At 42.4% G+C, this 16,294-nt stretch overlaps 1 protein-coding gene across 1 annotated transcript in view; it reads right to left on the bottom strand.

Annotated features, from left to right (window-relative positions):
- The window catches only part of ATP10A (ATPase phospholipid transporting 10A (putative)), a gene marked incomplete at its 3' end in the record, with an annotated part of 92,619 nt that overhangs the window by 61,010 nt on the left and 15,315 nt on the right, over positions 1–16,294 (bottom strand). Inside the window, exon 2 of the mRNA XM_080914448.1 lies at positions 3,655–3,859. The remainder of the gene's footprint in view (positions 1–3,654; positions 3,860–16,294) is intronic.

Raw genomic sequence — 16,294 nt, 5'->3', positions numbered from 1 at the left:
AGACAGGCAGACAGACAGACAGGCATTGCATTATTTGGCTCACTTCAAGTCACTTAGCTATACTTTCTCCATAATTTATTTCAGGGTAACAAAACAAAAACTTCTGTGGGCTAGGCTCCTTGGTGTGACTGTCTAGAAAGCATCTGCCTGTCTTGATGACTGCCCCCTGCAGCTGCCAGGGCTGTCCATCTCTGAAACACACAGAGTGTAGCCTCCCCAGTGGCCAATGATCAGAGGGTCCCATGGTAGCCAGTAAATTTCTAAGCGTCGCAGCTCTCTATGTTCCTTTGTGGTAGACTTCCAATACGTTCCTGAAGTACAGTTCCTCATTAGCCATCCCCACCCCCATAGGCTATGGAAGTCCCCGGAGTTGAAGCCTGTGTTTCATCTTGGACCTGCTGCTTCCTATAGCCACGCCTCTACTCATCAGTCTTTGCTGTTTATCTCATATTACATTTGCTTCCCACGTGCGCTGGAATTTTTGCTCCACAGCAGAATACCTGGCCAGTGAGACAGACGCCCTGTGCTCCATTACTAGCGCCATAAAAACATATAAAAAAAATCCTTAATAGACTTTCTCTGATGTAGTCATGGATGACTTGTCTCCTGACTCCGATGGCACACTCATCCTGTGTGGAAACAGCCAGGTTGTTGGTTATTAAAGAAATACAAACATAAAATCCCCTTCTAATTGAAGTTTTTCCGCAGTCTACTCCATCCAATTTATTATCTCTTAAATGGGTAAAATATTTCCTTGATTTTTATATGAATCAAGATCTGGTCCATTCTTCATCTTTCTATGCCTTCAAAACAAGACAAGCAAGCAAAAACCAACAACCAAATGCAGAGACCTTGCCTTTGTAATACTGCTACGAGAGGCTTGTCTTGTCAGTTGTTGGGCATTTAAAAACCAAAGACTTAGGGCTTTTCACTTTCAGGAAAGGAAATACATACGTAAATTTCTGAATTATAGTGTATAAACAGTAATTATGAAAATGAAAAATGCATCAATACGAAAACCAAAATGTGCAAACATCTTGAAGAATTTTGCTGCTGTCTAAGAAACCATTACTAAAAGATCAGAGTTCTCTACATTTCTAGTCTAACCCAATCTGACTAGATTATGACTCAGTTCTACTGGGCTTCCTCAAAGAGGAAGGTGATAGGGAACAACCTTCTGTAGCACTGGTTATTTTTCCTGCTGTGACAAGCGCATGACAGACAGCAGCTTGGGGGGTTGTTTCTGCACTTCCACAGGTACAGTCTACCACGGTCATCATGACGGCAGACATGTGAAGCAGCTCAGTCACACACAGGACATCCGGAGTTAGGAAGGGGAGCCTGAAGGATGCCAGTGCTCGGTTTGCCTTCTCCTTTCTACTCAGTCCAGAATCCCAGGCTGTGGGATGGTGTTTCCCATAGTCACGGTGGGATCTCCCACTTCAATGAACCACATAATCCCTCAGAGACATCCCAAAGATTTGTTTCCTTGGAGATTCTCAATCCTATCAAATTAAAAGAATTAACCCAACATACCAACTTTGAATCTTAAGCTTTCCACTTACACCCGACTTTTTTTTTATATGAAGCGTGATGGAGCTACAAACTATCACAGTTGCTGCATGAGAAGTAAGAGGGGTTTAGGTGAGTTCAGAAGTTGAAGAATAAACAACAGGAGATGAATAAGTTCTTTGGAGTCAGCTAAGGAGTCAGACCCATCACCATCCCTGCCACTGTGCTAAACATGAACCCTGTACTCTTGGTTCTGCATATCATAATCTTTCTCTCAACTTCAGAGACTCACTCTTGTTCACTTAGGTCTGCCTCAGCCTCTACACACTGTAGTCCTTCTGTGCTGCTCTTTGTACCCCATCCTTTCTCCTGGTGAGACCCTGAAAACTGAAAGGGGTCTTGTGTCCTTTGCTACATAGTGTTAATCCCCTACGCATCATCTACTTGTCTCCTGGGGAGAAGTAAGGGGTTTCATGTTCTAGGACACAGTGGGCCTGGCGGAGAATCCTAGGTATAAGGCTGACGTAATGGGAAGCCTTACTAAACACACTGTCCTGCATGTGGACCCACACAACTACCAAAGTCAGGAGAGCATAATTATCGGGAAAGGTCAGAAATGGCACGGAGGAGCCCCTAAGAAACAGGCTTGGTTGATTTCTGTACCTTCGATGAAAGCACTCCAATTAAATAGATGAATATGTATGTTTGTCTGGCATGTATGCATGTGTGCGTGTATATATGTTTATACACATACATTACATTTTTCATGGTTATTTTGTTTTTAATAATGTCTTCTCACATAGCACATCTGGGCTTTGAGCTTTCATTTCTTGCCTCAGTTTCCATCCCTGATTATACGCATGCACCATTACAATAATTTTAAAATTTTAAGCCTGCGATTTCACAAAATATATTTGGTATAAAATCAGAGAGGTTTTTTTGTTTGTTTTTTTTTTTTGGGGGGGGTCGGTTTTGTAGTCAAGTATAAATGAGGAAATTGGGGTGAAAACGAGAAAGAGCAGGACACTAAGCAAAGGTGTGTAATGAAGTGACATCCATAGAGGCAGCTGGCTCAAAAACTCTGCCACAGGTCTCAGCATTAGTCTTCCTTTGAGGCCTTCTCAGAGCGTGAAGTGACATCTCTGCCAGTGATGGTGACTGAAGCAAACTGCAAAGGCACTACAAGAATGGGAGGTGGGCAGAGCTCCTAGACCCACCCTCAGGAATCCTGACCAAGGAATCACTTCATCCACAATGCCTGCGGTGCCTCCCTTCAGAGACATAAACCATCAAACAAAGCCAGTTGCTAAAACCAGCCCCATGGACTCTGTTCCTAAGCCCTATTTGCTGGAGAAGTAGGTAGGATGACACCATATGGCAGAAGAAGTCTCCGATGACATCTCCTTTAAATGTGGGACTCACTTCCTTTGACTACTTTTCAAAGCATACTCAGTACATCAATGGCCAGACCTGAAGGAGTGACTCAGACAAGCAATGTGGGATAGAGTAGATATACGGTCAGGAGGAGGCTTCCTCACTTCCTTTTAGTCACTTCCGATGTCTGGGGGGCTTGTGTCATAATTTTGCCCAGTGTTAGCATTGGTTGTCCCTGCACAGACTTAGAGGGGGCAACACTTTCTTAAGGACACCTGTGGAAAAACCTCTTGGGGGTTCTGCATTTCTTAGTTTCTTTGTGGGTAAAACCTCCCTTTCTGCTCCCCAATCAACCCTACTCTTAGCTGTTGGTTAACAGAGCTCAACTTTGGAAACCCTGAGTCTGAACTGAAGAGGTCCTTAGAGGAGATAATGTTTCCAACCTACATGGGAACAGGATGTGACTGTGCTATTCTGCCACTTGGTGACCTAGCACACTGATTCAGTAAATGTTGACTGTTTCAGAATGTTCACCCACAGTTCTGCAAAGAACAAATGTCAATTCTGAGAAATTCATTAAGCATACACTGCAAACCCCAGTCAGAAAACAAAAGAAACCCCATCCCCACAGGAACAAGTTAAACATGGGCTTAGGCAGGAAGAAGGGGTATCAGACTCTCGGTTACTAGGAAGAGTGGTCCAGCCAAACGATAAAGGCTTTCAGGAGAGACTGATGCCTGTGGTACTCTGAGAATGCAGACCACTTACAAGCTCCGAGAAGCCACGAACCACTTGCCGCCGCTTCAGGTTGGTCTCTCCATCCAGGTTAGCAGTCTCGATGTGGCACAACCCATCAGGGTCACTGGATGACAGCAGCAAAATGTCCGCAGGTATGATCTCATTGCAGCAAAGACGGACAAAGTCGCCCACTCGGATCTCTTTCCAGTATCGATTCACATACTTCTTTTCTTCCCTAGTGAGAGACTTTGATTAACATGGTTGACAAGATCCAGCTGTGCTGAATTTGGCCAAAGACTACTTGGGAGTCACTGAAAAGTTATTTCTATTTTTTCACTATAAAAAAGTTATTTAAAGCAAAAACAAGATTAGGATTATAAATGCTTATCACTCTCTTAGAAATGGCCAGAAGAGACAGAACTATAGGGAGGAACTGTGGAAAGCTACTATGTTTGGAAGGTAGGGAGATGGAGACTGACTGCTTATTGAGCAAGGAGGGTGCTTTGGGGCTGACAAAATGTTCAGGAACTAGACAACGATGTGGGAGTTCAGCACTTCTTCACTTCCTCACTGGAAAAGAGTCAAAAGGACTACTCCCAGCCCTGTGCCCCAAAGGGCAGAAAGCAAGGATTCATACAGACCATCTACGTTCATTGTGGGTATGGCAACAGCCACAGCGTGGAATCAACTCCTCCTCCCACCGATGGAGACAGACAGTGGAATACTACCCATTACTTAAGAAAGAAAGCTAGAGTGCAGGTGAGCCTTGAAGATGCTAAGTGAAGTGAGGATTCTCATGCCTCCACTCATGAAGGACCTAAAGCAGGTATGTGTACAGATGAAGAAAGACATTAGAATTACCAAAGGCTTCATGAGGAGAAAACAAAAAGTATTTCTTCATGGATATCATTGTTACCTGGTGATGGGAAGGTTATGGAAATAGTAATGTTTTAACTGCATGACATCATTAATGTTACCAAATTATATACTTAAAATAGTTACAATGGTGGATTTTGCTATATGCCTATTTTTTAAGTTTAGGAATTGAAACTTAATTGTAATGGCAATCTTTAGGTTATGTTTATTTGCCAGAAATAAAAAGAACATCATCTAAAAACATTAAGCCCTGTGAAGCTAGAATTATATTGCATGTGTTTAACAAGACATTGGGTGACTCTTAGAGCTCTTGCAGGGCTGGGAAGTGATCTCTGAGCAATGCCACAATTCAGTGTCTGGTCTGCAAAGTGGACATGAGACCAGATCCATCCTCGCCACTGAATCAAGAAGAAACCATGACACCAGCTACAGTCACCAACCTCTATAGCCTTCAGGCCATTCATATGATCACTGGAAAAGCAAATTTCCAATCCAATACAAAATTCACCTTTAACAGTTTCTTGGGTATTAGGTATAGAGTACAGAGAGCTAGCTGGGAACATTTTCAACTGCTTTAAATTCCACACTGGATTCAAGGAAATCCCCACAAACCTCAAGGGCTGTCACCTTCCACTTCTTCTCTGCATCCCTTCCCTTTCTCTCTCTTCTTATCTCTCTCTGCCTTGGTCACTGTCTCTTGAGACAAGGACTGTTTTGCCCAAGCTGGCCTCAAACTTCTGGACTCAAATGACCCTACCCCAGGAGTTCAAGTAGCAGAAGCTGCAGTTACAGACCACCACACCTTCCATCTTAAGCCCCTATTTTATTATGTTTTAGCACTTCAAGATCCACAAAACCAACCATGTGCAAAGTACAACACTGGCCATTATAAAATAAGATTTAAATGTAGATTCTATCCTGGAATCTAAATGCAAAGAGAGACACAACCACTAGAGAGCACCCTGTGGGCTGTAACAATCAAGCCCACATACCTGACCATGCACCCCATACAATAAAACATGCATCCATCTGTGTCTACTCTAATGGTCATATAGATTTACTACGTTTAGCCCAGGGAACTATATGATCCTCTGAGCACACTAAGATTCCCTTTGCCCTTCCCCACCCCACCAGAAATGGGTAGCTCTGACAGAGCACATAGAAGTGACATTCCATCACCCATCTTGCTTGCTAATTACTAGTATGATTGTTTCCAAACTTAAAAAAATTGGACTATGACGTCAAATATATTAGATTTGTTAAGCACACTTACAATTCCGTTTCCAAAGGTCAAAGGTCAATCCCTGAGTTTATATCATTAGAAGTGTTTGCCTCTAATGTCTCTTTCTAGCTTTCTACATAAAAAAAAGATGCAAAGTAATTTAAAAAACTAGTCCTTTTGGAAGACATTTTTCATTACAGAGAATGGTAATAGATGTCCTCAAGTTCATGGGTAAGACTTTGGTTCAATGGGACCCCTATATTGTATGGTCTTGGAACCACTCCAGTACAGTGATGATAGGAAATAGAAATGCTCAGCAGCACCATCAGTTTATACACAGCATCAAAACACAGGAAGCTCAGCTTGGCTTCCCCTATCAGAGCTCACTTTTAGAACATTAAAAGAGAGGGGCATGTGCATCCTGAAGGTGATTCCCTAATACAGCTAACCTACAGGGGCACTATGCAAAATCCTAAGGCCAGTCATCAATGAGCCAAGAGCAGCATCCATACCGTAGGGTACCTAGAAAAATGAGATTCTGGGGAAAAGGTGCAGGACCAGGAATTCCTATCATGGACAGACACTGTGAAGCCTAAAGTTGGGAATGATTTGTAAACTAAGAGTACACAGAGCACTATATTGCCACAGTAGACCAAGGATCTCTTAAGTTGTGTTCTTTTTATGATACATGTTGGCCCACTTATGCAGTACATATAAGCCCAACTTATGGGAATAATAATACATGTTACATATTTCTTCTCAGTCTTTCCTAATATTATGGGGTGAATTGTGTCCCACTAAATGTTTATGTTGAAGTCCTAACCCCTACTACCTCAGACTATATTTGGAGACAGTGTCTTTCTAGAGATGTAGGTCTCAATATTTGGAGACAGGATCTTTCTAGAAAATTTGGTCTCAACTTATAGGTTGCAACTCTTTTGACAGACCTCTATTTACATCACTATTTTAACAGTATCAAAATTATAGTTATAAACTAGCAGCAAAAATAGTTTAATGGCTCAGTCACCACAACATGAGAAACTGCATTGATGGGTCACAAGGATAAGAAGGCTGAGAATCACTGCTCTAGGGGGAACTGACTGAAAGAAGTGTCCTGAATATTCTACTTTGGGTTGTGTCCTTATACCAAAGGATGAGATATCAGAGATGTCCACATGAAACAAATGTGGGAACAGTGGTTAGATGAGCATTATAGACTAAGGACACATAACTTCTCAGGACCCAAAACTGATACTTGGCCCTGGCAGTCCACATAGGGTTAATACAGCACATAACTAAGTCAACAAGGCCTGCTTAGTGCCAGCTGTCTGCTAAAAGGTTATCATCACATAATGACAGGAAAGCTGTGGAGCACCATGACTAGTAGAATGCATGACTTTCTGTCTGCAGTGATCCTGGTACAAACAAAGCTACTGTACTGCAAGCTGCACTTAGCACAGCAGAGACAAGCATGTACAGGACATGGAGTGGTGATGTCACTGGCTTGTATGTTTACTGCATATTTCATGTTTTTCTTTTTTCCCCTAATCCTGGGGGAACCAAGCTTCTCTACTATAGAGCTAAACCTCCAACATCTTCGTGATCATTTTAATGCACACATCCACTTATAAAAAAATGTCTACTGTAAAGCAGTGAGCTGCTTCCTCTGGGAGGAGATTCACACACCCATGGTTACTGTGTCTCTTGGCTGAATCAAGAGGCCACACTGAGTGACCAGCATATAAGTCTTTATAACTATGTGTGGATTGCTACAAATGTTCCCACAAAACAAGATGGTCTGAAGTTGTATGTGTGAGAAAGCATCCCCACTGGTAGGCATTACATGACTACTATCTCTCTGGGGACTTTGAATCAAATATGTATCTAGTTAGGAACAGGCTGAATTGCCAGAAAAGGGTGAGAAGAGGATGCAGGTTTGGTGACTGCAGCACACTATGATTTATCCACATGCTTGTGCTCTACAGCCTCCATACCAGGGTACAGGAAAGCTCTGTAGAGAAGGCAGAAGTAAATTCACCTGGTACACAGTGGCCTCTTGGAAGTACTCTCCTTGAGGCTTTAGCCAAGTGATCTAGGTTTATCTCCACACTTTTTAGACTTCTGTGCTTAGTACTCAAGTATTTATACATTCAACTACTCTTCTACACAGGGAACATCCAAGAGGTCATAGTACTCCATTCTCTGCAATGCCTTCAGTCTAATCCACCCGAAAAGCTACTCTTTTCCAGGATCCTTGGGCCACCTGAGATACATGGGTTGAACTTTCTATAGCAACAGAGTTGTGTTGGTGTTGTCGATTACTAGTAAAGACTATGTCAAGGATATATTAAGTCCTGGGTTTGATCCTAACCCACATAGATAGAAAGATATATACATGGATGGATGGATGGATGGATGGATGGACAGATGAATAGATGCATATAGACATACATGAATTCAGATATCAAGAAAGCAATAAAACAACCAACCAAGAAAGCAAGTGAGAGAGAGAAGTGGGGAGGGAGGAGATTAATAGGGTTTACAGCAATCTAGTCCTCAACACAGCAGATGAGCTTAGAGTAATTTTAAAAGTGACACTATTTTTAAAAAATACCGCCATACTTAATTATTTTTAAAGACAGATGTCACCCCTATGTGGCAGTAGATTCCAAGATGACCCTAAGTCTCATAACACTGTTAAACAGTATCCTGCATGGCTTCTGTGAGTGATCTGAAGTCAGTCATGAAACCCAGATGACCAATCATCATGTTATAAAGTGACACATGGGGCAACTTTATGAGTCTCATAAATTTGTGTCTGATGTCAGAGACAAGAATGTGTACAAGCAAAACGGGTCACATGACCAGGACCTGAATGCAGCCCTCACCTACCACCAAGAATGGAATACCTTAGACTGTCTTACTCAGTTTTTTGTTGTTATGCATGAATACCAGGGACTGGACAATATACAAACCAAATGGCTCACAGTTGTGGAAAGTAGGAGGTTCAGAGCCAATGGGAAATGCTAGTGAGTGATATCTTTGCAGGTAGGAAACTCGCAGACACACAAAGCAACACAAGTTATGAGAAAGGGCTACAAAGACTGGAGCCAAACCAGCTTTTGTGACAGTCTTGCTATAACCCAGCAGTTCCTTATTCAGTGGGAGGATTAATCCCTCAGTGTCCCATTCCTTAGTCGCTTACAATGAGGATTAAATTTCCTTGTAAGCTTTTGTGGGGGTCAATCTAATTATAGCGCAGACCTACCTAATGGGAAGAGGACAAGAATACATTCTCCTAAATACAGAAGCCGTGGAACCTCCTATATGAGGACAGCTGATACCTCTGCCCTGCAAGACTCAGAGCAGACAGTCCAGCTAATCTCTGCAGGCCACAGAAAGTGTGATGAGATCATGTTTGTGTGGTGTTTAGCAGCTTGCATGTGTGACTTTTATTACACAGCCATAAAACCAACACATGTCAATTCTAAGTCCTGCACCAAGGCAATGACCCTCTATCTCCTTACCCTTTTTCTCTGCTCTCTCCTCCTCCTACTCCATTTTCCCCCTTCTTCTTTTCCCCTCTTCTCTCTCCCAGGCAGCCCCATAGTCTATATATTCCAAGCTGTAAACAAGAAATATGCCCAGCATTTAGTTTTACAATGTCCATGCCTGAGTAAGAATTACCTCATGAAAAAGTAGTGTGGTTCACCAGAGGGTAAAATGACATAGAAGCAAAGAGATTTGACAGTCTCCGGCCTTGAAACATGAGCTGGGATGTGGTTACACATCATAAATCATGGTCACTCCAGAGGAATGACAACCAGCTCTTCTGTTAGCTGGGTTCAACACTCAAGATTCAAGAGGGGGCTAACCTAAGACTGTCAATCCAAGAAGAGTTCAGAGAGCAATAATGAGAGAGAAAATGTGCGTGGTTCTTGAGACCCTAGAGAAGTGATTCTCAAATGCTGTAACCCTTTAATATAGCTCCTTATGTTGTCGTGACTCCCAAGCAAAAATTTATTTTTGTTGCTACTTTATAACTGTAATTTTACTACTGTTATGAAATGTAATATAAATATGTTTTCTGATGGTCTTAAGTGATGACTTCTGTTAAAGGGCCCTTCAACCTCTCCCTCAATGGGTTTGTGACCCACAGGTTGATAACCACAACCCTTGAGAGACCTTCCGCCTCTTTTCTAAACCAATTTCCTTTCTAACTATTCTGATTACATACTGTTATACCTACAGATAAGTGTAGCCCTGAGTCCTCATCAAAGACACTCCCTTTTACAACAAATGGAGACCACTGCAGAACGCATAACTCATCAGTCTGCACAGAGTAAGCAACTGTGGTATGTTCAGCCCCAACTGATATGTTTACAATGCAATCTTTACATATAAGGCTCAAGGCATATTGAAAAGAAGGTGAAAATATTGTAAGCCAGCAGCAAAACAGTGTTATCTAGACATGACAAGGAAATTGGCACCGTTACATCTTAACAACATGGATGCCTAAACAAGACTTCCACAATGACAACACCAGTGGGTATGCTGATAAAGACAGGAGAAATCTCACAAGAACTACAAGCAATCCGTGACAGCTGAAATAGGAATTCAATTTTCGCCAGTGGTGAGCTCCCTGATAGGTTATCTAATCCCATGTAATCATCCCTAAACATATTTACATAGGAGCAACACTTAATGGGCTCAGTAGTTTGTGTGTGTGTGTGTGTGTGTGTGTGTGTGTGTGTGTATGTGTAACAATAATGAAGATATCGTGAATCTAAAGAGTCACAAGAGTTGGTAGAAGAGAAGGAGGAATGGGAATTAAATAACTGTAGTATTTATATATAAAATTCTAAAAATAATTAAATAAGAAGTATAGTACTAAAATAAGAAACAAAAAATGTCTTGTGCTTAAAAGAACCAGGCCTAAGGCTACAGACATAAGCAAGTGAAGCAAGGCATGTCCTTTCACCTTAGAATGGGATAGAAATTGTGCCTGGTCAGTCAGCCACAAATCACCTATATCCATCACCTTTCAGCCCGTTTGCTCTGCTAGAAAGTAGAGGTGTTTAACATAAGCGATTAACATGACAGTACTCCTTTGTAGTTCTTCACACACACACACACACACACACACACACACACAAAATCAATCATAATTTCCAATTAGTATATAATTCTACTGGCTCTCGAGTATCTCCATGGTGAGAAGGTCTCTACTGTGTGTTTACTTATCTCTCTAAAGTAGAGAAGATCTACTTCTAGAATGGAACATGGAGAAAACTAGAAGAAATGAGATATGGTCCATGTCCATTTTCAGTCTGACTGGGTTTTAAATTACCCAGGAAACACACCTTTGCAAGGTGGTTTCTAGAAAGGTTTAACTGATGTGGGAAGGCCATCCTTGAGTGTGGCTGCCACCAATCTGTGAACTGTAGTGACAGACCAAAAAATTCAGAAGGCAGAACCAGTAATCATGTCTCTGTACTTCCAGACTGTGGACACAATGTGGCCAGCAGCCTCCTGCTTCTGCTGCTACAATAAACTATACTGTCAAATGGTGAGCCAAAATCAACCCTTTCTTGTCTTCATTGCTCTTAACTGGTATTTATTACAGAAGTGAGAAGAGTAACTCATACAGAAAATAAAAGTTTACTCTTCAACTTCAATGAATTGCTCTCAAGAGGATTTCTATTTAGGCTATTTGCCCTCAGAAGTAAAGGAAGAAAGGGTTTGTTTTGCTTTGCTTTGTTTTGTTAGGTGGAGACAACTCTGGCGTTTCTCACAGCCAGTTAATACCTCGATGGCCTATTGCTGTCCTATGTAATTGAACAGACAGTGTAATTGTTCAAACTGTCACTATCCCTTTGTCCAGCACGGTCTCCGAATTTGAAAATGTAATGGTTCCATCTAGCAGAGTCTTTCTATGCCACACAGGAAGGTGTAAGAATAAAAAGCACACTTGCTTCTGGCTTGGTAGTCAGTCCCTCTTCATAATGATGACGCTGCTATCAGCACAAAGTGCCATGAGCTTTTTCAGTAGCATGCCATCCATGCTTCTGAGAATGCTCATAAGCATTTTGTGGTACTACAAATGCCCATGCATGCCTCTTCTGTGATTCTCAAAATGATGTAGGGGGTGGGGGTGGGGGAGACAGGCAGAGGTGAGCCTTGATCACCAGGTTTGGGAGTGTTAGGAGGACAGATAGCCACAGACTAGAACAATGAAAGGCCAAAGGCAGGTTCAGAGTGAGGTTGAGATTATCAGCATCTGGGAGACACTACAGCACCAAATGAAACCAAATGGATGAGGGATATGCCCACATTTGGAAGGTGAGCATAGGGTTCCACAGTGCCTACCCATGTCCCGTGAGCACTGAAAACAAGGGACTAGAATGCTTTGCATTCTGCACAAAACCCCTGCCTTGTCCTCCCATGCTGAAGGAATGCACTTGCCAAACAGTCCTGGAGTGTGTTCGAGGAATTGCCACATCCTCTAGCTTTTGAAACTGTAGCTACCCATGACTCACCCACACACTCAGAGGGTCATCTTTGCAAACATCTGGCATGCATTCATCTCCCCAGGGACTTATTCAGCACTCAAATATAACAGACTATTTAGTTTCTTGAAAGACATAACTGTTCTTCAGAAACAGCCTTCTGGGGAGGGACATGGACCAGCACATTTATTTGGGGTCTGCGGCGAACATCAGCTGGTCCAGATGCTTTACATCACATTTTCTCTCAGCACTGTGACTCCATCATCTTCGTACTGGCAGTAGTTACAGCAGAAAAGTGAACACAGCTCCCTCCACACTACACAAATGAAGTCACCACACAGTGTGCTCTCCAGCCTGCATCTTAGGAAACCCTCTTCTGTTCCTAACAATGATTCTAAAGAGACTGAGCAGTCCATTGTCACAAACCTATGATACTCTGGGATTCACGATATAGAAAAAGGTCTGACCTTAAAAGCCCATCTGATCTGGTGGCCTCAAGAAGGGACGTCTCACATAGACTTTGGAAAACGCTAACAAGAAACTCTACCTCCCCTGCCCATTTGAAGTCATGCAACCAGAGACTGGTGTAGTCTGTGAATGCTATGTGTGTACTCTTATGCATGCTAAAGAAACAAAAGGCAACTGAAGCAAACACCACAGGGCTTGAGAGGCACAGACCAGCAACTCTAGTTCTTTTTGTCAAAATGCCTACACATTTGTAAACAAAGGGACCTAATCTAAGGTCAAAAGACACCAAATTATAGTTCGTGTACAAATAGACACGTGTGCCAATATAGGCCTGAGCAGACTGAGAGATAAGCCATTATTCCTGGGACCACATGTGTCCAGAGCCATCACAGGACAGTGCTGCACTGTGACCTCCCACTCTGGGCTCTTTCCTCTGGAATTCTGTCTGAAGTGGAAAGCTGTTTTTCCTCCTGAGTGACAGCTCTGAGCACTGCTCCCTCCTTATACAAATCAAACCTGACTGCAGAAAAAACCATGGACCTGAGGTTTGTGTGTCATGTGGTACACAAAGCCACTCTACAAATTCTCCAATGGTCCTTCTACAAAGCCTCTGACTTCGGTGGGATCAACTGTTGCTAAGGATGCCTGCCTCTCAGCTGGCCAGTGATTTCACTTAAGATCATACAGCCAGGTACATACATACTCTCCCCTGACATGTGACTCATCCCCAGAACCAGGCTCTGGTTTCCAAATGCCTTGGCTTCCTGATCTATAAAAGAGGAGGCTAAGCTAGTTCAGTCTCCCAGAGAGCCTGCCCCTTCACACCAGACTTCCCATAACTCTTTACCCCTGTCCTACACACGTTACCCTCTCCTGACACCTGACAGAAGAACTTCACTTTGCAGGCTGCTTTGTGTGTTGCCTTTGAAGCAAGTGTTTTCCTTCTCAGTCATAGAGTCAGAGGCCCCAAAAATGAGCCAGGAGTTACCTCTTACACTTAATTTGTGGTATGAAATTAAAACAAGAGCTGGCACGCTGTTTACGAGAAAAACACTGCAATTGTTCACAAGATTTTAATGAAATAAATCACAGAGGTGCAACTTCAACATGATCATATAAAATATGACCACACGGTTAGGGTCTTCTCTTTATCCTATTTAATTACAATTCATGTAACAGCAGGGCTCTTTTATAGACAACCATGGTGGCTTCTGGTCTGTGTGAGCTTACATTTCCTGTTAAGACATCCTGCTAGGACACAGTGAGCACATTACCACTGAAGTGGTTATATTTGTTAAACCAAAAGAAATGCAGTTGGCCAAGCATGCCTAGATGTGTCCGTGTGTCCTGTTTTCAAAGCAGCCAGATGTGTTTTACATGCTCCAAAGTTCATCACGGTCTGGTAAACTTAAAGGTAAATCTAGTGAGATCCACAGAAGATACATCTAAGTAAATGAAAAGCACACAGAACTTAGCCGACCACTGAAATCAGTTCCTCCGAAACTGACTGGTCCTTCTGCTCACTGAAAGGGGCTCTCATAGGACTTCTTACGCAAACAAAGAAGTCTTTCTGCAAGAAATAGAAAATTTAAAAAAACAAGAAAAACCTTAAAAAGAAAAGCCAACAACTGCAGAATGCGAGGAGAGGGAATAAGTAAATGCTTACAAAAAGGCACGGGTGGGTCATAGAGATTTCCCGCAGGAGACAGACTGCCATCAGACATCTCTGAACCTACCATTCATTACAGAATATGAGAACAGGAGTTCAGTTATCCTGAATGTTGAGTTTTTAGAGATCCACAGAATATACCACCACTTCATCAGCATCGGGCTTCACCTGCTGACCCTGATGAAGCGAATACCCACGGTCTCCCCATTTGCAACCTCAGTCTGCTCCCAAACCAAACTGTCTTTCCCCTCTTTCGAGCTCATCTGTGATCTCTCGGTTTACAGAGTCTCGGGACATAGATAGTGAGACAGCATCGCACGACTGGGACAGAAAATCCTCCTTAGTTTGTCAGATGACGGAGAGACACATGAGCGTGCATGCACGCATGTGTGTCTGTGTTTAAGAGAAGAAAATGGGGAAACAAGAAAGAAGAGATAAAGAAATAGAGTCAGAACGAAACAGAAATCTACACTTTTAAAATTACCTAAGGATTATATATCCTCACTACACAACAAACAGGGAAACCAGAATGAGAGGTAAGAGCTTTAAAGGGTTTCACAGTTTCAACACAACTGACCTTCTGAACTGAGCAGATTTGCTTCACTTCCCACTCCCAGTACTGAATGTTGAGCTCAGGACTCACACATACTGAACAGGTCCTACTGAGTTATAGCCTCCCTTCCTACCTTCTTTTCCCCTAAATTTTGTGACAGGGTCCCAGTAAGTTGCCCAGGCCTCCCCAGTAGCTGATAGTAGTTGTTGATTACAGAAAGGTGTTTTCATATCACAGGGTGCTGAATAGTACTCCGGCACCCTTCCTCCTAACTGGAGAAATTGCCAAAAGCCCTTGGGCATCAGTATCGGCCCTGATTGAGAGGTGTTGCATTGAAGCACCCAAGAAAAATAATCTGGAAAATGAATTATTAAGTAAACATTGACAGGAGCAACATATTTTAAAAATCATGTAGGTGCAAACTCATCACTGAAACAGAATGGGCAAAATCCGAAGCAGAAACCTGAGCCAAATGTGTTACGTAACACCCAGGATGGCTCTTCCTTCTACCACAGCTCAAACATCTGCTCTTTCAGCACCATGTGCTGACTGATTCAGAAGCTGACATGAAGTCAGAGGCAGTGAAAGATGACGCTGGGGGTGGCTCTTCTGAACCAAGCCTTCCACAACTACTAAAAATACCATCATCTAAACTATCAGCATGAAATGTACTTTCTGGTCTCACAGAAAAGTTGATCTCACAGAAGTAGAGAAGAGGGGGACAAAAACAAAAAACAAAAACCAGACAACAGCAGATAAGGAAAGGAGGGAAGCTCAGAGAGGCCGAGAAGAATGCAGCAGACAGAAGTCAGTGGGGAGGTTGGAGGAGGAACGGTTTGGTAGATACGTGGTAAGTTGCAGTCAGCAAGAGAAATTAATTCTGTTTGTACTGCATAGCTACATGACTCTGGATAACAAAGACATATACTTCAAGAAATGTAGGACAATGAATGGAACTTTTCACCACAAAGATGATACATATGTTCCTTCTGACTGGACATTCCATAATATATTCATTGTCAAAACATCAGATGGTACCCCCATAAATAGGTGCAATGTTGGCATGCCAGCTAGAATTAAGTGAAAATAAAACACACACACACACACACACACACACACACACACACACACACACACACACACACACTTCTTAAATTATTTTCTATTCCATGTGTCTTAAATGCAATATATCAAGATGAACAGAAAAACTAAACATGGAAGCACACATCTACCATCAAGCAAGGGGCAACTGAGCCACGAGGCTAATGACTCTGAGCCCAGCTTAGGCTACCAGACAAGACCAAGCTCAAAAACATCAAAAACCAACAACAAAATAGATAGATAGATAGATAGATAGATAGATAGATAGATAG

This window comes from Micromys minutus (genome assembly GCF_963924665.1).
Source record: "Micromys minutus genome assembly, chromosome: 3".
NCBI lineage: Eukaryota > Metazoa > Chordata > Mammalia > Rodentia > Muridae > Micromys > Micromys minutus.
The sequence above is the reverse complement of the archived record's forward strand: the minus strand, read 5'-3'. Positions and strand labels throughout refer to the sequence as shown.